The 26,205-nt window shown below is 39.0% G+C and overlaps 1 protein-coding gene and 1 long non-coding RNA gene across 2 annotated transcripts in view; one reads left to right on the top strand and one right to left on the bottom strand.

Moving 5' to 3' along the window:
• GRID2 (glutamate ionotropic receptor delta type subunit 2) overlaps window positions 1-26,205 on the bottom strand; it is a 743,546-nt gene that overhangs the window by 414,624 nt on the left and 302,717 nt on the right. The gene's annotated exons all lie outside the window — the stretch shown is intronic.
• LOC135313277 (uncharacterized) lies at window positions 17,286-20,064 on the top strand. Its single transcript, XR_010372897.1, has 3 exons — window positions 17,286-17,501; window positions 18,120-18,236; window positions 19,015-20,064. It is a non-coding gene; the product is annotated as an uncharacterized LOC135313277 (long non-coding RNA).

Below are 26,205 nucleotides of genomic sequence, written 5' to 3'. Positions count from 1 at the left end.
TAAAGACTTACCTGAAACTAATTAGAGTAAAATGAATAGGCTTTGAATTAACACCTAAAATGAGTGATTAGGATATAATTAAGGTAAAATCTGAAAAGATATGCATTTTTAAATTTTAGAAATTCACCAAAAGCCTATTGTCTTTCCAGATTCCTACCATGTTTGCTGCTAATGGAAAATGGAGATGAAGAAAACAAACAATTAGGTCAAAAAGAAGAGGAGCTTTAGTTTTTAAAGCATAAAAAAAAATTTTGCAGATATTAGATATTAGTTATTTAAAGTTATCTATTCTCTGCAAATACTGTGCATTAGAACACCATTCATCTGCTCTTTTTTCTTCACCAGAGCAACCAGCAACCTTCTCCAGCTAGAAAACACAGACCAGATTTAATTGATTAGAGATTGAGGTGAAGTCCATATAAATTCATGTTTTCTCATTACGCCAATAGACATTAGGCTGGTTCCTTTGGAAATGTTAAATCATAGGACTTCAGCTCACTCAGAAATGAGTCATTGGGTAATATGCCCAGTTCATAAACATTGGCAACATCCACCCCTACAGAATACTTTTATGTAGAATTTATATAACATTTTATATACACAGCTGTACGTATATATAAAAATTTATATATGCAGGCTGTATGTACTATCATCTACGCACTGTTTCTTAAGGCTGTGCAGCTGAGGGTATCATTTAATCTGAACTCAGCTAACAAAACACATCTGTCAAACCGACCACTTTTCTTCTACTCATTGCTCTTGCCTGTAAGACCACATATTTACAAAGGCTGTAGTTTCCAAAATGACCTATTTCTGTCCCTCTCTTTTCTACCTTGTATCTATTGCAAATACAAATCCATGACTATTCTATACATGGCTTTAAATAACCTCCTTCTTTCCCTTCATACAGCTGAGGAGAAGGCAAAGGGTGGGAAAGCAAATCATCATTGACTCCTACAATCAGATACAGCTGGTGAGTCAGTCTCTGCATATTAAGGCTCTATGTAAAACGGGACAATGGGCCCAAACTTGTACTGTGGCATTTTCTAGTCAAGAAGATATAGTGCACGTGTAAACTATTACCTAGATAGAACGAGTGCTCCAAATGTTGTCTGTCTTTGATTTTATGACTACTATCCTTTTCAAGATACACACCTGAATTCAATGTGGTAATTCATCTGTTATTTTAGACAGGAACTTCACCACACATATCTTTACCTAAAAGAGAAGCAATACTGGCAGCATGAGTCTGCTCTTCTTGGCCTGCTTTAATGCACGACACCATGACATAAAGTGCCTTTTTACTCTGAGGTGAGTCTGTTGGATTTTTTTTTCCCCTGCCCATTTCACATCTACTTTTTATAGTACTTGATGAGTCACAGCAAGACAGACAACTCAGATAAATTGGATCATAGCCAGTAAAACCCATCTCACAGCTGCTCTCTACCTCTGCAACAGAAACATCCTTCATCGTAAGATCTGTTAAAATAAGCTGTCAATAAAAATTCCCCACATTTATCTGGAAAAGAGTTGCTGGCAGAAAAGGCCAGTAGCAATAAAATCAGAGATAAGGCACTGCAGCATCAGTCAGTGTTCAGTGAGGAAACAGAATAAAACCACTGCTTTACATTTAATTAGGATTAGGCAGAAGAAAATATGGGCCCAAATATTCAGCGGTAGTAAATCACCAGAGCTTCACTAAGTTTCACCTATTGACATCCACTAAAAATACAGGTCCCTCTCATTGGAAATGAAATGCCATATACACTGCTCTGGAAGAGAGAGGAAGGTGATTATACGTATACTAATATCCTGTACATCCCATCCAACATTTCCCTTTCCATGCAGTGCCACACGGATATATACCAGCTTGCCCTGAGCGGGTCAGTAATTTCTACACAGAAAATGGCAGCCCCTAGTCCTGGATGTAGTACCTAACTTAAGTGCAGGCAAGAAGCTTTACTTCCTGGGCTGCTTTAATGCTGGGTATGAAACAACACACTATTTCTCCATGCACTGCACAACCATGGGAATAACCTTAATACTCATTCTTAGTGCAAAAGCACTCATATAGTCATATTACATGTGATGAAAATAAGGCAGAGTGACAGTAAGTAAATTGCCCAGCCACAGGCAGAGCCAGGAGTAGAAAAGAGATTTTCAAGTTCCAATCCATTGCTGCCACTTCTGGACCGTACTTTCGTCTTCTTAATGGTCCACTATTGATCCCCATATACAGTTCCTTTCAGACTCCATATGTCTTAAGCAGAAGAGACAAAATCAGATGATCTTTACTGGCATGAAGGCACTCCATTGTCTCGGATTGATCTACTAGGAACAAAACAATGTTCAAAACAATGTTCAAAACAATCCAGCACAAGGCACTGCAGCTGAAGAAAAATAATGAATCTTCTGTTCTTCCAAGGTTTCACAATACTTCTTTTTGCTTTTAGAAAAATACTTAAACAGCATGTCTAGGATTGCATCACTACTGTTTAGCTGAGAGCTAGGAAGAGGCAAAAAAATGACCCTCGAAGTCCCAGTTACAGGAGACTCTCTCAGACCTTTGAAGTACCTTGTTGCCCTACATAAGCTTCTGAGGTCTCTACATTTGAGTAACTTATCCACTCCACACAAGTCCTGTCAAGGCTGCTCAAACTGGGTGGACAGAGGAGGTCTGGTTCTTTAATAGGAGCAGGCAGAGCTGCAACTCTTACATGAATAAGTCCCAGTGAAGTCCTCAAAATTGAATTTTAAGAATACTGAAGTGTACAGATCTCTTGTGGGCTCCTTATCAAGAGATAACTATCATTCAGACATCACAAAGGATTAGATCGATTAGCTTCTAGCTTCATACCCAGCCTCTCTAAAAGCCTGGACAAGAGGGGGCACAGCATTAGCTAGGAATGTCTATTCTTCTTCACTAAGGACTGTGGAACCTAGTGAAACACAAGTGCTTTTCATCAATTAGGTTGTTTCTGGAAAAAAATTTGTTCACTTCTGAAATTAGCTTATAGCTGATGCCATATTCACGTGATAGTTTGAAACCAGATATTTGTTTGAGGTTTGATTGCAGAACTGTCACAGATGATGTTGGTTGCTGCTGTTTCCCATTGCTAATGGTAAGGGGGCTTGCACAGAATATGAAATTCAGGTTCTCCCCTTTTGATCAAAGGGAGTTGAAGCTGTATCTCCCACTGTTACCTCGTATCTATTTCATAGGCTTGGGTAACGTGCTTCCAATTTTCCCCCACTGACACTGTTCTCTAAAAAAATGGACTGCAAGTCTGCCACTCATGTTCCATTCCTTTTAAAGTGACTATGGATTTGGCCTCTGCATTTGTCTTTGGGCATCCTGTTCATCCAGAGATGGAACAGTGCAACCCACTCATAGCTTGAAATCTCTGTGTATTTGTTTCTGAAGAGCTTTAGTAAACTCAGCTTTGTTTACCACAAATTCCTTTTTCTAATCACTGATCTGAATCCTTCCTTCTGTGCACAATACTTACTTGAAAGAATAAAAAAATATTTCAGTGCTTTCTTATCATGCATTTTATTATTGTACTGTGGATCAATACATTTTGCTTTAAGGCATTTTCCTTCACATTCTTTTAACCAGTGATGAGCTGAATGTCCATCAGTAGCTATGGGATACAGCAAAGAGAGAAAGAAACAAAGTGCAAGGCTATGCACTGCTTCCTTTGGGAATGAGGGATGAAGTCCAATAAAGAACTTACACATCTTTAACGTTCCAATGACTGCATCACAGTGCACAATCAGCACTCAGGGTCCCTACCCTGGAAATCAGCAGATTTCATGATTCCACTGACACTAAAAACTGAGCAAGAAACAACCTGAAGTCTGCAGATTTATCATATGACTGCCAAAAGTTCACCAGCAGAAGTATGCCAAAAGTGGTGTGTCATGGTTTAGCCCCTGTCAGAAATATTAATAATATTGCAATATTAATAATATGTCCCTGAGCCATGATTGCCGCTCCCCCTGGCCAACTCCCCCCAGTTAATATACTGGGCATGACATCATATGGTATGGAATACCCCTTTGGCCAGTTTGGGCCAGCTGTCCCAGCCGTGTCCCCTCCCAGCTTCTTGTGCACCCGGCAAAGCACGGGGAGCTGAAAAAGTCCTTGACTAGTGTAAGCGCTGCTTAGCAACAAATAAAACATCAGTGTGTTAGCAACATTATTCTCATACTAAATCCAAAACACAGCACTATACCAGCTACTAGAAAGAAAATGGTGTCAATCCTTGTCATGCTGCAGGTTCCATAACATGAGGCATCTTGAAATGACATAGTCTACCAGTCACAGCAGTCTTCCTTGTAAGGCACCTACCTATTCCGTTTGCTCAAGGTAATATGATGTTCATTCTTTTGGTTTCATAGTGAAACACAGCAGAGTGGAAGAGATGATGGTGATGCTGTCCTTACTCCCCTTGCATAAGTAATAACTTAGTGTTGGGAATTCACAGTGAGGAAAGGACAGCTCTTGGCTCATTCTTGCTCCTCTGCTAGGGGAATGCTTAACTCTATACCTACCAAGGGAAGAATGCCCTATGCAGTGCGCTGAATAAGGAGCTAGGAGGTGCAGCAGAGTGAAAATAAATCAAGGTTTGAAAAGCAGAGCAAGGAGTGCAACTTCATACTTGAGAACTCACATGAAAGAAGTTGCCCTAATGTCCTTTCTTGGACAGCCCACATGCATCATCCAACAACTGATTACCTGGGAAATCTAAAGCAAAGCCAGAAGAGCAGTCAGGCCTTCTAGGTGCTAAAAATCAAGCACTAGTCAGTATGTCAGTGCTTCTTTCTCTCACTACTGCTTCACCCTGCAGTCTCACTAAAGCCCTTCAAGCCTCTTCTCCACTGGTCAGAGTGAGGTCAGTTCCACGCTTACCTTCCAGGAGCATCTTAATTAGGACATTAGTTGACATCCATTTTTCCCAGTAAAAGTTTGGTGGACTTATTAAATAAATTTTACAAATAGTTTATTGGAGAAAAAAAAATGTTATGCCTTTGAAGTCTACAGTATTTCCAGCAAATTCCTTTCATTATGCAGTATGCTTTCTACTTCATAATTAAAACTACTTTAAAAGTAATCTGTCGTTTTCATACTCAAGCCTTCTTAACTCTTATCTCTATGAGTAATAACAACCTTCCATTTATATAGCATTATTATATGAGAATTATTTTCACATTAAAAAATATGAGCTTTCCACAAAGGCACAGGCATGTTTTGCTGATGAGGATAGTTCTTATAATGATAAAAGGAGGTTAGGAAGTTTTACTTCAGACAGAAGTAGTCTCTTGCATCACCCAGCTTCAGGAGGCTCCTTGTCTCCTGGACGCCTGTGAATAATATTTCCAGAATTACATTTCTTATAGCCATTACGGTGTAATTTCATTGAAGTTATGATTGATTACCTATAAATATGTGCGTGTGTGTCTATGTGTATTACTAGAAACAGTGACATGAGCTATCTTCTGTACTAGCTGTAGAAAAATAAATTTTGTTCCTCCTGCTGATACCTTTAGGGACTCATAAAAACAACATCTCTTGCTGACTATAGGTCAACATACAATATAGAGGATGCATAAGTGTGCGTGGCTATCCCTTATATATAAAGATGAAGATCTATAAATATTAAGAAAAAACCCAAAGATGGTAGTAAATGTTACTTTTGGAATAAAAAGGTGCAAGAACCATCCCAAGGATACCACCTTTAAGCTAACATAGATCATCTAGCAGAACCTTTTATTGCAGCAAGTGAAGTTTTACGTTCGACTATGTCATTTTACACCAGAAAAGGCTCAATAAACCACTACCACCCTTGCCATCAGAAATATATCAGTTTCATTGGACCTTGTTTCACAGAAGATTTTTTTCAGGTTCCAAAGACAACTTTCATTGCACAAGAGTCAGTAATGCAGTACCACTAGGGTTTGAAGAGTTTCCAAATGACTCTCTTGAATTCAGGTCTCCTATATTAAGGTCAATAAAATAATGGACATTCCAGGCTAGGTGACTGTTGTACTCTACTAACTTCCACCTACTGTTGCTAACCTAAGCTTCCTGCAGGGCATCGGATCTATTGGACTGCTATGATAACGGCCTTTCCTATTTTTCACCTGCACTACTTTTCTGGGGAAAAAAAAAATCAACTAGCTTTCATATGACATTTTTTTTAGCCTAGCTGTACTGGATCTGGCTGGGATGGGGTTAATTTTCTTCACAGCAGCCCCTATGGTGCTGTGTCTTAGGTTTGTGACTGAAACAATGCTGTAACACACTAATGTTTTAACTATTGCTGAACAGTGCTTGCACAGCATCAAGGCCTCCTCTGGTTCTCACTCTGCTCCCTCAGTGAACAGGTTTGAACACGTGCAAGAGGTTGAGAGGGGGCACATCAGGCAGATGACCCAAACCAACCAAAGTGATATCCCATGCCATAGAATGTTATGCTCAGCAAAAAAGCAGCGACGAAAGGGGTTCAGGGGAGTTAGCTACCTGGCTTATGTCACTGCTGATTTAACATATCACCATCACTAAATCTTTTGAATTTACTTGCCTTTAGCTCTCCACCCTTACTTTTTGTTATGCTTTCCTCTTCTGATTAGAAAAATATATCCTGTATTTTTCTTCTTAAGAAGCTGTTTATGTTTTGTACTTCTATACTTACTTCTCCATTTACTTAAAAAAATAAAAAATTAAACTGTGGTGATATTTATTTGATCACCAAAAATATTCCTCTTATTCTTTCAACCTTTTTTTTGATCTCATCTTTGGAGTCAAAGATGAAGTCATCAGTACAGTAGAAAATTACAGTTGCCAAGGATTCAATGTAATGATTAAAAATGTAGATCATATGCCCAAACAGATACACAAGAAATATTGGTATTTGATATTTCAAAGGGCCAATTTCCCAAAGCTATGCAGTATTATTTTAAAGACCTCTGATCAGAAGGAAAACTTTAGGAAATTCTCACTTCTTTGGAGTGGTTTATTAGATGACATCCTAAAAATTCTGATGACTTTCAAATAGTTCCGTAATACAATATTGATGGAAAATGTCACAGAAAGGTAGGCAGACAGAAGAATGACCCTGTATTTCAGACAACAATTTATTCAAACTGCTTATGAATCCTTGAATCTTTTCACTTACTGTCTCTATCCTTTTGCTGGAAAAACCTTATTTTCCTTTCAGCCAGTTTCCCTGGGGAGTCCATGCTAGTGACAGAACAAAAAACTCAGTAGAGATTTTCTGACGTTTTCCAGACCAGGTGGAGCACACCATGAGGATATGTTGCAGAGGGCACCACCTCTGGTGAGATGGACACACCCATCCCTTCAGCATTGCACTCATCAGTTGTATGGCGAAGGGACATAAAAAAAGTCTTTGTGGCATGGGGGCTGGAAGTAGTGCCCAGAAACTTCCCCAACAGGTTAAAGAACTGCTAATTGTATTTAGACAACAAAGAAGGAGGAAAGGAAGATGTGAAGAAAAGCATTTGAATATCTGGGCATGCACCCACATCCCAGTGGGCAGGACATTTTCCAAGCCTTTGACAAAGAGTAATGCTGCAATTAAGCGGGTCAGTAAGATCAGGAAATTTGAGATTCCACCAGTAACTTGTGGCTGTAACAACTTATTATGAGCATCCTGTGTCACTATCTTTATGCATTTTGTAACATTATATATAGATAGTGAGGCACTACACAACTGTGAAAATTCAAGAATATCCAACATGAAAATCCTCTTTGCTATCATTTTTCAGTATTGAGTATTTTTGATCTCCTAAACTGAGAGCAGAAGCTGGCATGAACTGGCTGGTGTACTTCAGGGACTTTTTTAACCTGAGGGCTGAGAGCCAAGCATTTGAGCATGCTCGAATTTCAGAGCTGCTCTGCATTTTGACAGGAAGCAACACTGGCCCATCCAACTGCACTCCCCCCAGTGCTGAAATAGCCTTCAAAAGCCACACAATTTTTTGGGCAAGAATTCTCAAGGACTACCCTTTGATTTATCTTAAAAATAGATGAGATAAATCAATAGTTTATATCTTAGCCTCTTCTAACCATCCTGTAGTGTTCAAACTGGATGGCAATTTTCTTCTTGCACTCTGCAAATATATACACTATGATTATATAAATGTAAAATTCCATATATTATGCAATACCTAGTTATTGACTTTGCAAAACTAGTATCCTCTGTTTCTCAAAATCTGCCCAAAAAGCTAGCACTCAAATTACAAGCAGTAGAGCCTACTGGAAATAAACGATATTAAATACCTTCTGCTTAGGCATAATGAATTATACTTTCAGAAACAGACCACTCAAAGGGCTTCCTGTAATTGTTTCACTGATAAAAAAGGCTCCACTCATAAAACGGATAAGTCTAAACTGAGAACAAGGTAAGCTTAAGGATTCAAACAGAGAGTTCTTTCCAAGAGAGATTCATTACCAACAAGCCATTACTATAATCTGTTATCTGTGATTTGTAAAATGGTGATTTTACCAATAGATCAATTTACTGATTTGAAACTAAACCTTCTGCACTTTTGAAGTCAGAAACTCATTTTTAAATGAACTAAACCTTATGTATGTTTCCCTAAAAAGCCTTTTTCAAAACAGAGGTGGGGAAGCGTTGGCTGGATAAATAATGCCGTTACTCAAGAACAAACACAGTACAAAGCTGTTTATATTATCTTGCCTACACAGCACAGTATAACATTTTCCTTCTATATAACAGCATATTCTGCATTTACAGAACAGAGATATCATATGTTATGACAGAGCTGTTTTATCCTGTTCAAAAAATGACATGCATCAATGGGAAAATATCAAAAGAGCACAAGAAAGAGATTTTTTATTATTACAGACATGGTAGTCTGTCGTAAATTAGCAAGGCCATTACCAGCCAGAGCACCAATATATGCTCCTTGACAGGAGCTCATTTTGGAAGCTGTGACATCCTGATTAATGCTATATACTAGCACTGCATCTTACATGCTATAGATCTTTAGAAAAGTATATCACCTTGGACAGGATTTCATCCTAGTTCTGGGCAGCCGACATTCAGGAGTTGGGTATATGGCTCACATAAACATTTGATTATGACTACTAGTTATTGCTCAAACTAAAACAAGGAGCAAAAAGTCTAACAGCTCTTTTTTGGAAGAAAGGATTTCTTATTTTTATACTGTGGAAATAAATACACAAACAACATCTCGTGAGCTTAGGGCATTAATAAGAGATAATATGTTTTCAGACGCTGAAACAATTCAGTTGATTGCGTTAAGCACTGCTTGTGTTTGCAAATTTTCTTAGATGCTGTTTGCTGGAAACTGTTTCATAGGTGATCTGTTTCTGTAACAGCTTCATTGGTTCATCTTTCATAAAAAAGCAAGTCAGGGTCTTATAAGGAAAGCTGCAATGGAGATCTGAGGCATAACACTACGGAGTCACAAACACATTGTTTTGTAATGCCTGCATTAAATTTGGAATTACTGTTCTGCTTTACAAACGTGGCTGAGCTTAAGCGGCAGAGATATTAATCAAAAACATAAAGAAACCAAGAGGTAGCTACCATTTTTTAAAGAATATAGAAAGAGGTGTTTAAAAAGACATTTCCTGCCACACCTCCTGGGAAGGGGTTCCGGTTACATCCATTCCCACATTAGGAATAACTGACAAGGAATAAGAAACAATGTGCCCAATGCCACATACAAATCGCAGCTTAACAAAAGCAGTCAGAAGTAGAATTCTATAATTTATCTGCCTCCAACTTCCTGAACCATGTCCCTGATCCTCCCTTCAAAGCAACAGCACCTCACCAACCTCATCTTCACAACTGCCCTTCCTGCCTCTCAGTCTGGATGCTAGAAAGGCAAGAACAAAAAGAAAAAAAAAAAGTGCTTTGATCATATGGGTAATCTACCCAGATTCAGGAGGAAAATCTAATTTATTTTGCAGGAAACAAGAAAGGATATTACATGTTTCAAAATAATACGCCTTTCAGATCTCTTTGGCCAGGAACCAGAGTAAGGCACTCTCAAGAAACTGAGACACTTCTGTGGGTTGTTGATCCAAGTGAAGCCAGTGAGACACATCGCTGTACCACAAGTGCAACTGCAGCAGACCTGAATGGTTTCGTTTGGCTTCTTTGCTTTTAAGCCAATTGGGTTGATCAGTTTTGAGAGACACACTGCCTTTATGTAGTGTGATTTATTCAACTGACAGGTACAGAGCTCCAATTGTATTTGAGACATGCACAGTGCAGGTTATGTCCAGAGATGACAAACAGGGTATGTTGTGGTCTGTAAACCCTGGAAATGAATGTTTGAATAAGAACTGCCTAAAAAGAGAGAAACAATAATCAACCCACCTTCAAGAGTGATTCCCAACTATACAATGTGGATGGCTGTGAAGATTTCACACAATACATGCCATTTCCCTCACTGAGGACCAGACGAAAGAAAGTAGATGTGAAGAAACTAATTTCAATCAATAAGGGAAGCACTGTCTGGGGAAGGTTGATTTTAGAAATATAAAGGCGTACAGACTCATGGTGCTTCTCTTAACTGCAGCTTTGTCTGAAATACATTTGTTACCGCTTTGTGAAACCTTACAGGGGCTCAGTACTTCAGTTTCTTCACAGCTTCCCCTGACAATCTTGCCCTCAGACATATATGGGCGTTCTCCCTCCTTGTAACTTAGGCAGGTAGGTCAAATTCCTTATGTCAGCCCAAGCCTGTGTATTTTTCTTTTTCCTGGGTGGATAGTGTCAGGAAGGGGAGATTAATGTGTTATCACACAGCTTTTGATTTAAAATTAGCTTATCTATTGAATCTTTTTCAGCTGGCCTTTTGAAAAGAATAATATATTCCAGCCACTGAACAAAGATGTCTCTTCTGGCATTGACTTAAATAAGGGAGCAGTTTTGCTTGAAAAGGATTCCCTTTCTGTCCTTTCTTTCACTTGAGACTTCTGCCTGCAATTTCAGTAGCCCAAAGCAAATCTCTAGCTTATAGTCATTAACCTCATGGACCAAAGAAGAGTGAAAGCTGGCCAGAGACATACCTATTTCCACACTTTCCCTCCACCAGCAAATCCCCCATTTTGCTCAATTTTCTAATCACTGTTCATTTATGCCTTACCAGCTAATCTCTCTAGTCACAAAAGAAAGAATTAAAAGATTTCATTCATGTACAATTAATGTTCAAATTGATTGTGAGTGAAAGTCAGTTTTTGCTTTGACATAATTATGTAAATGAACACTAGAAAGAGTTAGACAGGTGAAGACCACAGGGTTTGATATGCGAGCATGTTGGCTTAACCCAGCTGGGTTTCTTTTCTGCTTTGATGCACCCATACAGAGAATTGACAATTATTGTACAATGGAAAATCCTTATTAATCCCATTATAGCCTATACTGCCTGCCTGTGTGGCCAAGAATACTATATACTGGGATGAAGGCTATACAAACAACTTGAGGTATACCAAAATTAAGCTATCACACCAGAAGGGATCAGTAATTAAATTTGCATAGAATCAAGTCAAAACTCTCGCTGATCACATTTGCCCACAATTGCATACATGCTTTTATAAAATAAAAGAGAAAGTTCTATGTTGGATCCTGTACTTCTGCTGTACAGCATTTGTTGATAATTTTAGAGATGAAGGTTTCCTACTGGCAAGTGATTTAGGGCCAGAATTAACACTAGGTGTGCTAAAGACCTTTAATGAAAGTAGGATTTTCAGAATACCTTTTAAAAATAAAAGGGGGGGGGGGGGGGGGCGGGGCGGGAAGTGGAGAAGTGTGAGGTACAGCATTTTTAAGATCTTACTGAAACTTTATTCAGACCATACCTAATGTTCAAGAGCAAGTGCTTTTACCAGTCCCTCAGCTGCCAGCATTATTGTAGCTGTTTCTCATTGAAGCTACAGAAATCAGAAAGAGCATTGTTAGGTTATATCAGCAGGAAATCTCCTTCCCACAGTGAAACTCTTCTATTTCCTTTGATAGACTGAGATTCAGAAAAAAGGAAGCTTGCCATGGCTGACTCTTCAAATGCGCAGCTTGAGTGAAGGTGTGCCACTCAAAAAGCAATGCCCCGCAACATTTTTTCCAATAGATTGAGGATGCACCAAATGCTTACGTACATTGTGCAACATTCATGCTTGCTTCAGCTGCAGTGAGCTAACAAGATTCAAAGGCCCTCAGTCCTTAAAAGACCATCAAAACTACTGGCTAGGAAAGGATTTTATTACTTGGAAAACAGACCCGCCCAGAATCACAAGTTGCCCAGTATAAGACATCACAAAAATCTACCCCCACTCCACAATATCTGCCATGTTTTTTCACTAGATAAAACTGGCTTTGCTTCAAGCAGATATACTACTAATGAGTTTGAAGTTTGAGATGTTTTATCACATGGTATGAAGTAGGCATTAACATTTTTAATGGAACAGTTGATTTCAGATGGTATACAGTACTTCCTCTTTATCATAGCCTGTAAGTTACAGGAAGTTCATCTTTAGTTTTAATACCTGTTTTACTGTGATATTTTCCAATTATGTTTTTTTAAAAGAAATATTTCATTTCCAGCATTTTTACAATTACATGTTTTAAGACTAATGTGAATTACCATATGGTTTAAAATGCAATAGACTTCAGTGAAAATTTGCATGAAGCACACCTGACTAAGTTTGGATAATGGCATTTTTCTCTGCATCGTATTCAGTGTTTGGCTCTTGTTCAAAGCCTAGTACAGATCACACAAAACTCTTGATGAGCTGTAAATGAGCCTCCGTCAATCCACAACCCTAAAAGCAAAACTCATCTTGCTGCTTCAATATTTTTACATGTGCCACCCTGTGTGAGGGTGGGATATTGGTGATAGACACTATGAGGGTCAAGTTCTTCACACTACCTACCTTTGAGACTCAGCAGCTGACTTTAGGAGCCAGATACCTAGTGGTTACATGCAAAAGCATACACTTTCTTAGTTTGCACCCGCAATTTGTATGAACATACATACGTACTATTTCCTCACGCAGAATGACTGAAGACCTACAAACAGAAGAGCCATTCAGATTTTAGCTGGCTTGGTAAGTCCTACACGCCAGGTTGAGAAACCTCCTGCCCAGACACTTATATGCCAAAGCATCTAAAATTGCCTAAAACTATTATGAAAATCATACTGCGTTACAAGACATTTTGTTATCGCACGTGACTGCAGGCACTGAAATATTGGCCAACCTGAGCACCACAGCACTTGCACTGCATAAGGCTAGTTAGAATTCTTTAACTACGTGCCACTGCACTTATATCCTGGGAGTAGCTCAGTGCACACCTGACACAAGCTCACAACACCCAATTAAGTGCAAAGTAGAGGAGCAGAAACACAGCGGAAGAGAAAGAAATATGCATCTTTGCAATAATAACTTATTGGCAGCAGGTGAAGGATTTCAGGCTTAACTTCCACCTACCAGAAGCAGTTCAAACCTTCTGCTTATTCACTGTTGGTCAATACAATAGTCTAAACTGGGTCCCTCGGTGCATTTTCTCTTGAAACAGAACAAGTGCCTGAGAAACACCACAAAATTCAAAGGGACAGAAAGAGAGAAGCGACTTGGTACATGAAGAAAAGGAAGAATCCAAGGTACACGCCAACCCTCCCATCTCTGTGAAGGGCAGAAGCAACAAGAGACCTGCTGGCCTCTTCCTGCAGAAAGGGCTTTATCTATTGGGCTATGCATTTTCACAGCTATTCCTGTCTTTACCGGAAGGCATGCTATTCATCCCTCTTAAATAATGATGAAATAAGGTAAAAACGCCACTCTGCAGCAAGACTCTATCGCTCCTAAGAGCCTAATGACAGGTGACTGAGTAAAGCTTGAATTTAAATTCCTCTTTATGCCGGAGTAACAGCTATATGTCCCAAGACCACTTTGTAAGGGAATATAAAATCATAAACTTACCCAACAAAATTTTATCAGGTCATCTATTTCCCTGCCAACCATTTCTTTAAGCTGGAAGAATAAAACTAAAACTAAACATTAGAAGTCTTAACCCATCTGTCTGGACAACAGTTAGACACTCTCTGCCAAACTGATGTGCTGACCTTTGAAATGCAAAACAGAAAGGGGGAAATACATGAAAAATTATAGGAAGGTGCAATGCACTTAGGCTGTCTCTACTGTAAGTGAAGCAGCACCTGAGTTCCTAGCCATATGCCAACACAGCCAAGCCAGGTAACAGTTTCACCAATATCAATCTCATGAGAAAATATTTTGCAGGACTGGAGGTGCTCCAGTGCAAACACCTCAGTTAGGATGAACCAAATCTCTGCAGGAAAGGCTCCTCTTTGTAAAGGAAAAAGGTAGAGAGCTAAATTGTAATGCTGTTTTCATATTTAAATTGCTATCATGAAAGAATACTTTGCATTTTTATAACACCTAATTTATATGAATTTCAAAACACTCTGCAGATATGAATAAATTCAATTTCTTACCTCATGTGAAGTGTGACAACGTTATCCACATTTTAACAAACAGAAGCTTAAGGTGTTGAGATTAAGCAATTTACCACAGGTTACAAAGGATGTCTAAGGAGGAGAGAGAACAAATGCTACAACCTTCTCGGCTCCTCTTCCCCACTGCTCCACACAACTGCAGCTTTGCAGAGTAATTTTAAAATGTATATCTCTTTAAAAAAAAAAATTAAATTGAATGTTGTTTGTTCTCAGCATTTAAAGAAATATCCCTCTGACATAAAGGGGAACACACAGCTTTAGCAGCAGGGAGGGGATACGTCAGCATGTCCCCACAGTCTTCCCTTCAGAAGTCTTCTCCCAGCTGCACCGTTCATTTGTCTTCAAAATATTCTTCCAGCATAACTGACTCCAAACCATCCCACCTGCTAAACAATAAACTGTTCTGTTTCTTCTCAGTGGGAACACTGAAGCATAAAAGTCAAAGGTTATGGAAAGGTACCCAAGGACTCATTGTGAAATATGGGATAAGCTAGAGCTAAATAAATATAATTTTGTTTTGATAAAATAAGTGAAAAATACTTAAACAATTATGTTTTTGTGATTTTTAGGTCAATCTGTGTTTCCTTTCTTCCTCTATTATTGTAATGAAGGGGAAAAAAAGGCAAAAATAAATACTCCTCCTCACCTGAAATTAAATGCTACTATGTTTTAGTCATTAGAACTTTTTCCAAATTTGACTTTCCAAAATAAAAAATGTAATTAAAGATCATATGATAATGTGTTTTTTAAAAATAAATTTAAAACTATTTTGTAAATAAACAATATATTTTAAAACATTTCTGCCACCTTCACTCTAGTTTGCAGTCTGTCTGCAAAGACCCAACTCTCAGACACCACCTTCAGGGGCTATGCTGACCAAGGAGGTAAGAGGGTCACTGGGTGAAGAGCCTCCTGTCATAGCTCAAAGGCCACCTGTACTTACCCCACAATTTCCTTCTTAGGGCTAGCCACTGGTGTCCGCATAAGCTAGCCCTGTCGTGTGCTTTGATAACCTTGTCTTGTTTTTCTGACATGCTTTCTGCATCAGGGAACAAAGGCAGCTACAATAAAAACCTACTTACGAACCTTCCCATTGCATATGGCCAGCTGTGAAGAAAGGGAAATTGGTGATGCAAGAGCCTTCAGCTCAAGGGTTGTAGACGTTTTGGTGTGGGCTAAAACTAATCTGGAAATCACCCCACTGCTCTAGCTGGTTACTTTTTCTATTTCTTCTGAAAATAGTAAATACATGGATAAGCAAAAGGAGCTGAAGATAAGCCAACGGGATCACCCCCTTATCACATCTATTTTCTCTTGGAAGAAATTGCAGGAAGTATAAATTTCCAAGAGTGAATCAAAAAGGCAGAAATACAGCTGAGATGTGCAACAGCCACATAAGCCAGAAAAGTCGAGTTGTTTTGTTACAAGAATAGGAAAACCACACTGAAGGATTTTGTAGCTATGGAAGTCAGCCTAATCACAGGATTGCAGGGATGCTCCACCGAAATATTTTACTGGCCATTTCTTTTATACCCAAACTGGGGCATGTAGTCTGTGTGGCTTTTTATAACTTTGGTGAATATGCTTCAAAAATCTCAGCTGCATTCCACCCTGAGTTTATGTGCAATAATAATAAAAAAGCCCTGTTCTGAAGCAGCACATTAATTGTGAACCTATTTAAGAAGGCCATACCAGGGCTGAAAGGTCAAGCCTCACCTGCATTAATCAAACACCAAGGTGACAGGGAGTAAGAGAAAATGGTGAGTTGCTCTCCTCACTGTCATCAAACACAGACACACATTATTTTCTTAGGAATAGATAAATCAGTAGGTTTCAGTGTGTCAGTGTTAATATTCAGATTGTCATGAGTGGCTGTGGATTGGGTTCAGAAACAACACACTTAGGATTCATTGAGGATTTTTAAAATACCAAAACCATAGAGAGAATATATATAGGGAATTAGTTCCACACATTTAAAATAACATCTCTATTCATCATCAAACAACAATTTTGCTGTAAATTTACTCAGGCCATAATGATCTTTGGTCACTGTATGAGCCTGGGCAGATGAAATAGCAAAACACAGTTTACTATTTTGCATACTAGAGCTTGTTTTCCACTAGACTGGAGCATTGCCCTGCATCCACTGCTATCCCTGTATCTGCTCCTGGCCTGGAACAGAAGGCAGACAGAATTTAGCCTTGGGGAAGGCATTTCTGCATGGAATATAGAGCTGATGAAACAACCCTGTGCTACGCAAGCTTCATGGGCCCAGTGGGATGCTAGGTTTTGCAAAGGGAAGAGGCACAGAGCTGTTTGAGGGATGCAGGTCAGATGCCGGCCACAACCTATTGCTGCTGCAGCAATCCTGCAGTCTCCAGAGGAGCACAACTTGCCTGATCTCAAGACCGGATGGCTCTGAGGGTGCTGTGATCTACACCTGCCACTGCAAAGGTTCGTACTACAGCACATGGAAGCAAAGTGTAAAAGCTGAAACCCACTTTTCTATTCTCTACTCTGATGTCCTTTCTCTTGTTCCTACAGGGGATGCATTTAACCAGAAAGAGAATCCAGGGTGATATTTCTGAAGGAAAGGTGGAAAAAACACCCCTGAATTCTTCTGAAAGGTGGATGCACAGGTGTTTAAATCCCAGATTGATTATCAACCAGCTGCTGGCCACAGCACTTCAAGCAATGGTGACAAGAGCTGATATCCCTACACGTGACAACTGGACTTTGTTCTTTCGAGAAACTGCTCTTTCGCCACAGATGCAGATACTTTAGTTCAGGCCAAAAAGACATTTATCTTCAAGGTAGCACAAAGAATCCCAAACAACAAAGAAAATTGACCAAGCAGAAAGAAGTACCATGGGTTTTCAGAGGCCCCAGCCCCACAGAACCTACCCATTGCACAAGACTTGAAGGAAGATTTCTTATTTCTGCTAGTGAGTCTTAACAACAGATGAATTCAGCTGTTGCCCATCTAATGTCTCCCTCTTACTTATCACTTGTAAAACAGACTGCCCTTTGAGGTCAAAAGCAGTTGAAAAAACGTTTATTGCCCAGTCTATATCAGTGCTAAAGCTCCCCAAAACACAGCGAGATCCCTCCCTGAGATAAGTCCTGGAGTCAGTAACTAAACTGTATTCTCTCAAAAACCAATTGAAAATTCAGTATCATTGTCTTTCTAGAGAAAACCCCTAAAATAGCAATACTATAGCTTATTAGAGATTAAGACATTTTAAAAGCTCAGTAAACTTTTTGTCAGTTTTGCTCTCAATCCACTTGGCTCCAAGCCTGATTGAACAGTTAAGCTATCTTAACTCATTGTCATTCCTAGATACAGATACATTCAATTTGCATGAACAACCCAGTGTTACTCATGCCGGAGATTATACTAACATATGTCTACATTTTTGGGGTTTTTTAAAGCTTTCTTCCTTAAAAACCTTATCTTAACATTTTTATCCTCTCTTTGAACACTATTAAAAAGAAATTATTTATTTATTTAAAGAAACACTGCCAAATTAGACTTCATGTTTTAATGCAATTTGTATCCCAAGACTTCGATAATGCAGTGAAAGGGAATGGACTGAAGCAGCCCAGCTCTAACAAACATGCCTGGAAAGCACCTTCTACTATTACACTGGTAACCATAAAATATTCGTAACTTCCTAGAGGTAAGGCATTTGTGTTTTTCTTTAAACTTAGACGGGAAGCTATGCTTTTGCCAGCCTACGTTATTTCACTCTATACAGGAATGGTTTTGGGAAGTTCAATAGCCAGTATTGTGCAGAACGAATGATGTACCAATCCTTTTTTCTTCTTCCCCCCCAAATGATAAAGTAAAATATGCATTTAAGTGTTTCCTGATTCAGGACCAATTATGCTAATGCAAGATGAAGCGTAACTCAGAAAAACAAAGCATGATACATGTGGATTTGCAGTGTGTAAATCATCTCTACTTCAAGACACATAGTGTCTAATGTACTTACTGTGTACCAAATTACAGTACCTTAATTTCTCAAAACATGGCAGGGGTGGTTGTTTCCTGTCTGCTTAAATACATCTCAGGTTATTCTATGTCTTTAATGACAAGACATAATGGGCAAAAGAAGAAAAGGCTGTATAGATACTTTAAGAGTACCATTTTTATTCACTTCAGTTTTGAAACAGCTTTTTTTTTTAGCAGGTGGTAGGACCTACCTTCCCTCCTCCCCCCCACCCCCCCATTTTAATGGTAAATTATAATTAAATCTGTCATTTACATGTGAGAGTAAACCAAGGATATTTTGATAGGGAAGATACTGTTCTGACAGCTAGGTGTTCCTTTAAACATCTCACTTGTTTTCACTCTCATAACCAACAGCCTACAAAATAGAAACATGAGAAAAAAGCTTGCCATTGCTATAATTAGGGAGAGGGGATTTCATCTTTGATCTTAGACTTATCTTGCAGGAGATGACATCAAGTGCCTCTCCAGAACTGCATCGTGCCAGCAATCCTTGCTGATGTCACGTGGATGTTGCTACCACTCACCACCATTCAGGAGGGCATCAGCACCTTTGAGGAGTGGGATCTTCATGCAAGTGGGAAGATGATGATTTTCTGTGTAGCACCCCCATTCCAGACATAGTGGGAGGGGTGGAGAAGGAAAGCAACATTACTACTGCGTTCTGCCCTCCTGATGGTTTATGCAAAGAGGAATGGCATTTTCTTTGCAAAATCAAAACAGCCAGTCAATTGCAGGAAGAGTAATTAAGCTTTATGCAGCTGCCAACCATGTTCTCTCTGGACAAACATTTCAATTCAGGCATGTTTTGTAAATGGACAATGACAGTTTCGGGGTGGGGGTGGGGTTTCTTCCTTCTTCTAAAACCCAGAAAATTTCTATATAAAGTCAGCTACAGAACTCTGCAACACGCTTCCTAAAGAATGCTGCCAATATCTCAAATACAGTAAAGGAAAAAAAAATTAACCTGTTACTTCTCATTAATTCAGATATGAAGACTTACTAGAAAAGGCTTTAATTTCAGATTCATGAAACACTTTATGAAATAAAGGCTTTTCAAAGTTCTTTAGTGTAATCCCAGTTTGTAAGGAGAAGCTATAGGAATGAGCAAAAGGACTGCTGAATAGGCTAAGAGAATGGCTAAGGACATCCTTTGCTCACCGTCCTGACTTGTGATAATATGTCATTGCTTTAGGAGAAAGAGGACAAAACAAAACAAATAATGTCTGGTTGTATTGTTGATATGATTTTAACCTCAGGATAAACATCTGGACAAACTCTCAGCATCATTATTATTTGTTGCCACGATTATCCCAGAACCTGCAGTTCTGGAGCCAGACCACAGCAATGCTAAACCATTGTGTGCTGGCAAAATAAAAAGGCTGTCTCCTTCCCCAACACCCACAAATATCTAAACAAATTATTAAAACCCCTCAAACAACAACAACAAACAACAGCATAACACAAATGAGAATGATATATCCACTCTTTTCTATTGTCTCTTTTTAAATAATCACTTTCATCTTTTCATCTCTCTTCCTAGTACACAGAAAGGCATTTGAGGTTGAGGAGGCTCTTTAGGAAGATATCTGAAAAAGCACAAATTTTATGGTAACTTCCACCACACAGAAAGAGCCTATTAACCACACCTGAAGGCAAACACTCTTGAGAAACACTTGAATCCTGAAAGGATGAATGCAATTTGACCCAAACATCAACAACAGAAGGTGCCCGTTCTCTCTCCAAGAAACTGAAACCAAGATAGAAACCCAAATTAGACACTACAATACCAGACATTTTCCTCAGCCTCTCTCAGTGTTTTTTAGAGAAACCTTTGCTAAATTTTTCAAACCAAAAGCTGAACAGCCCTTCTGCAGAATTGCTTCTGCAGACCACAATTACTGAATGCATTCACAATGTGTCCTAACTGTGACTTTAGCACATTATGTCCATTAGGTTTAAAATGCAATCTAATGTAATAGTAAAATTTGCTCTTGTATACATCTATGTGATTATCACCAAAACTGAAGAGAAACTGTGGCCAAAGTTCATGCAACTCCTTTAACATAACTGGAGACTGACCCCTAATGTAGTGAAGCCCATTGGCACAACAGGGGCTCCATCATAACACCAAGACTAAAGAAGGGAGGGGTGGAAAGTTTGTGCCAGCCTCCAGATTAGGCAAGTGGGAAACTATTTGCCTCCCTATATTCTGGGAGAATGAATTTCTCAAAAACATCCAGGATTTTTGCAACAAGTTCTATTTTGAAATAATTCTCCCATTTAAACAGTAGAGATTTATTTTTACAGATACAAGGTACATTATACTAGCTCTTCCTCTTACGAAACAGATCTTGATTTGTTTTGAGAGTTTTTTGGGGTTGAGTTTAGTGTTTTGTTTTGTTTTGTTTTTAAATATTTTTCTGAACCTTAAAGAAGATTTGTTCCTCCACCTTTTCAAGCTAAAAGACAATGAGATCATATTTTGTATTTTGGAAGCCTGTAAGCCTGCCTTTGGAAAAGCATCCAGTTTATTCACAAGCATTGAGTACCACATGACATTATGGTCAACAACTTCATTTTCCTCTCATCAGGTCCAGCATGGGAATGCAGCTACAGTGCAGTCCTTAAGTCAACTGGAATTCAACTGATCTTCAGTGGAACTTGGGAATCCATGTACTAGTATAAATTCCTTTCACTATAAAATTTCTGCACCGCTGGCTTCCTGATATCTTTTTTTTTTTTTAAAGGAGGGGAAAAAAAAAAGCATTCACTTATTCCTTGTCCCTCATTTCACCTACATACAGGACAAGCACCTTTTCTCTGGCACAACAGAGGGCATGCTGAAAGGTTTGAACTGTCAACTCAGTTTTGTCAAGTTTTTCTGTGAAAATGAGATTACTGTAATCATTAATCGTAGGACCAGCCACTGTCCCTGAAAGAATGCCAATGTGTCTTAAACACACCTCAGAGTACTGAGGAAAGTGAAGTAAAGTATTCAAATGAGTGTTTTGATAGATGTATGCACATCTTATGCTATCTAAAATGAAGAATGATTGATTTCGGAACTTTCACAAAATTTGCAATCGGGTTATAATGGGAAGGAAAGAGAAATACTGATCTTTGAGACCTTGGCAAGTAGGCTCTGTAGCAGTGAGAGACTTGTGAGTCACAGCATGCCTTAAAAGAGAGCAAGGGCCACAGCCCTCCCTGATGAAGGACTGTTGTAAACACACAGGCGCAGCAACATGACACCCAACGCAACGATCTGGTGAGCGTATAGTGATAGATTTTCGAGTGGATTTATGACAGATGACCATTATACTCCCTCTTACCTAAGCAGTACATCCAAGCTCAAGAAAGGTTATATGGGTGGTCTGGCAGGCTTTATTTCTTATATAGCATCTCTATAAAAGGATGTTCCTGAAATTGACTTTTATTACTTTAAAAAGTTTCCTAGCTTTTTCTTTTTTAATGTTCCTATGACACCATTTGTGTGCTGACTCCATCAGTTTTGAGCAACACCACCTGCATGACACAGATTACAGAAAGTATGCCTACTTCAAGCAATATCTCTTCAAGCAACACAGGTTTCCCTCGTATGTTACAGCTCAGAAGTGGTCTTTCCCCATATATTCTATGCACGTCAACCGCATTGCAAAGCCTGCTTGCCAAGGCAACTGAGAGCCAAGGTACTGTGATCCCAGATGTGTTATGTACGTAAATCCTCAGCAGCAAACAAAAAGGCCAGGATGAAGCTCCTTTGCTGCCTAATTTTGTTGACATTTGAATCATTGCTGCTGATGGTGCTTGTGTAGGTCACCGTGACAGCTCGTGAGAAGGCGTATCACCTACTCACAGAAACAGATCTCAGGTGCTTAACTCCTACCTGAACAGGACATCAGCATGAAAAGACATCCACTTTGAGTTGTGGTTAGCACTTCACAGAAAGTCTGGCATCACACAAGCTGCCCCAGTTACCCGAGGGAGCCTGCAAGGAAGCATTGCGATTTGCCTCCTCTGCCCTGGATGGGAAGGAGCTCTCCCACGCTGCTGAATTGAGGTAGCTATTACCACTACACCACACGTTGCTATCTCATTTCAAACAACGTTATTTCTCCTGTTCAACAGCAAAGTCTACAAGGGAAAACAGGAGAGCACGAACTAAGTAGTATTGCCAGACTTAGTTTAATAAACAAAAGTTTTGTGAGTATTATAAATCAGTCATTCAGACTTTGAAGATTTGTGACAAATATTTCAGCCCTCCAAAAGGAACACTTGAAGAGATTAGTCAGATGAAACATCTTTGTGAGTCCTGAATAAAAACTGATGATGTTATACAGTGGCAGGTGGGGGCTGTCTTCCTATGTCCATAAACACACGTTTCCACTGATATTAATGGAGAGAGAAACAGTCTCATTACTGTTGTATATTTATCTATTTATTTTTCTAGCCTGGGGATTTCTTGGATAAATGTAATTAAACTGTGCCTGTGCTTTCATGCTTTGAGAGCTTGGTATGGATGGTTGAAATGTGCGTGTTTACTTGATAGTACCATTTACTTAACAGTCTTGGCGGGGGTGCGGGGCAGGGAAGGGAGAAAGAAAGCATGTCCTCCAAGTCACTTTGACTAAAACCTGCATTTCTGCTTCACTCAATATTTACATAAAATCATTAAACTTCCTTATCTGATTATAAAAGGACAGAAACTGATTTTAATTCCAATAACCTGGTCACTTCACATTAGCACTATATAAGGAGAACATGATGACATCATTTTCCCCTTTCTTTTGCATTTTGCAATATAAAGAAGGTTACATACCATTGCATGGGTCTGTAATATATCAGTACTGGCCTAGAAGCTGAAAGCATAACATGACCTTGGCAAGCAGGTGAGAATACACAACACAGTTTTTAATTCACTGTTATCTAATTGCTGACTTTCTGGAACAGCCATTACTTTGCTGTTTGTCAGATTTTTTTAACTGTGACCTCCAAAGTGGGTAATCTCACGTCTGAAGTGCTTATTTGGGCCTAAAAATTGAGGATAAAATCTAGGTCCTGCTGTAGTTGAAGGGAGTTTTGTCACTGACTTCAAAAGTGTTATAATTTCACCTTGTGACATTTAAAATCCTTGCCGGGTGAATCTTGCATATGTTTTCCATGAACACCCAATTCTGTCAGCTCTGAAATACTAAATGTAAGTATAAATGGATGCTGCAGGAAAAGTACAGGAGAAAAATGGAGCACTCAGTTTAGACAGAAACAGATCTGTGCGGAGGACTTGAGCGAGAGGCCGAATTTGGGGAGTCTGCAAAAGAAATAAAGGAGAAAATAGAAAGGCTGTAGCATCAGCAATTTACTTGACTATCAACTTCATGTTGATGTTCAGTGTAAGCACACTGCATGTGCTATACCATTTCATGAGCTGGTAAATTCTGCTACAAAAGTCTTTAAATGTGGGTTTTGGTTAAGAGCCTTTTCATCACTGAAAGCCTCACAGAACATAGAAAAGCAGTTTTAATTACTGCCACCTTTCTGTTCATCCTATACTTTTCAGGGAAAACAATATTGCAATAATATTTTTTTAACATTTTACCTCACTTAATATGATGAGTAAATCTTTTCAGTGTATAATCTGTCTGCTGTAAATTTTCACCTAGAAAGAGGCTCTGAATAAAAACCCCAACATGAGTGAAAATTCGCTAAGCAAGAAACACAACCATACTGTAATCCAAAAAACCCAAAATACTCAACCCAGAAGTGCAACACCAGAGTTTAAGCCATTCTTTCACTTTATAGTATTTGAACCAGAGTCTCCCATCTATTTTGGTTTGACTGTGGTAAAAGCAAAATAATACTCTTACAGCCATATTCTTTAACATGCAGACTACAGATTCATATAGAAGAGGGGATACAAGAGTGGAAAGCAAGCTAACCCCGATTTCACTTACGTCAACCAGTTCAGCAACTTTAGCACAAGGTCAACCAAATTTTGTATGCAAATATCATGCATGACAGGCTAAGGGGCTTGTTTCCTTCCTTTTGTCCAAATGGCAAGACCTTTTCCGAGCCAGCACACACTTCTACCCACACAGAAAACTAAACACCTAGAGCATACTACGCACAAACACAGAATAAAAGTGTGCAAACAAACTTTTGCATTGCATTCTCGTAGATGCAAATTATAATCACCTCCTCTTTCACCTTGTGGCAAGGACCATGGACACCCCTGTGGAGCCTGCTCCTTTCCGGGAGTACAGACAATCCTGACCTCCAGGCACCATGATTGCACATATTAGCTTTATCTGGGTATGCTCTTATCAAACTCAGATGTTTCTGGTATCCATGTGACTTAACTAACACTATCCCACCAGAACTACCTTCCCTGCAGAAAGGTGCTGCACCCAATATCCATTCATCTCTGCTTTGCTATAATTAATGCTAAGCTCCAAATTGGATTAGCCATGTAAAGCAGCTCCGTAAGCAAGTTAATAGGATCTCTCTGCTAACAACACTGTTACCAATATCCAATTACTGTAACCAGGTATTAATCTAATGCTGTTAATCTGTCAGATTCTAAAACTTAAAGCACACTGCTGTGACATTTTAATACAATTAAAAAGCAATTTTAATTGTCTAAAATATGTGCACTAATTAACATTTTATTTTGATATCACAGCAACAGAGATGTAGAAAACAAATAAAAAACCCAAATCAGCTGAGGGCCTGGGACTTTCATCACTGCATTAGTCAAACAGTGATTGTGACTTTTTTTTTTGCCTGTTAGGTAGAGTAAGACCAATGTGTCCAACCCATTTCTTTGGATAAAGGTAAGAAGTTTCTAACAATTCTTCTAAGTTCCTTTAAATTCTATTAATAAAAATAATAATGACTACTACCAGAATCCACTGTGGAATAAGAAGGTAAAAAACTGTTTATTATTTAAAACTTTTCTCCCCTAGCTTCTTTTACCCAAATGATAAATAGAGTCTATTGAAGAAGAAATGACAGCTTACTACAAAGAGAGCCAACAGCTCATTTAGAAAAGACCACAAATTGTCTCAGCCAACTGAATGGTTTTGATGTTCTGTATAAGAAAGGGACTAACCCAATGATTACGATTTCTGTTTGTTTGCTCACTCTCAGCATAGCAAGTCATGAGCTTGCTAAACACTTACTTATCTTATTTACCATCTTGGGTACAGGAAGCTATTGTAGCACATCAAGATACAGTGAGATGAGCACAAAAGGCAAAGAAGACCCACTCAAATTTGCATTCTGGACAGCACAGTTATTTCTCAAAAAACCCCATTATTTTCTGAATATTCTTCCTACCTTTAAAAAAAAAGAAAAAAAGAAACAAAAGGTAACAATAGCTAACTTATCATGGATTTCATGTTTCTGAAAGAATACTAATTCCATTCCTCCTCCCAGTTGAATGTGCTTAGCTCAGCTCCAGGTAGGCAAGCTGATGCACTCTGCTGGGGGTAGTAACTGTTGGCTCATCTCACACCTCCTACAGGCTCCATGCTCAGGACCTCCTGGGGAGACCCATCCTCTCCTCTGCAGTGGGGAGCTATCTGTGCCTGCCCACCAGGCTGCTGGGGATGGCCAGGAAACCCCTGCCACCATGC

Source organism: Phalacrocorax carbo, chromosome 4, assembly GCF_963921805.1.
Source record: "Phalacrocorax carbo chromosome 4, bPhaCar2.1, whole genome shotgun sequence".
Lineage (NCBI taxonomy): Eukaryota > Metazoa > Chordata > Aves > Suliformes > Phalacrocoracidae > Phalacrocorax > Phalacrocorax carbo.
The sequence above is the reverse complement of the archived record's forward strand: the minus strand, read 5'-3'. Positions and strand labels throughout refer to the sequence as shown.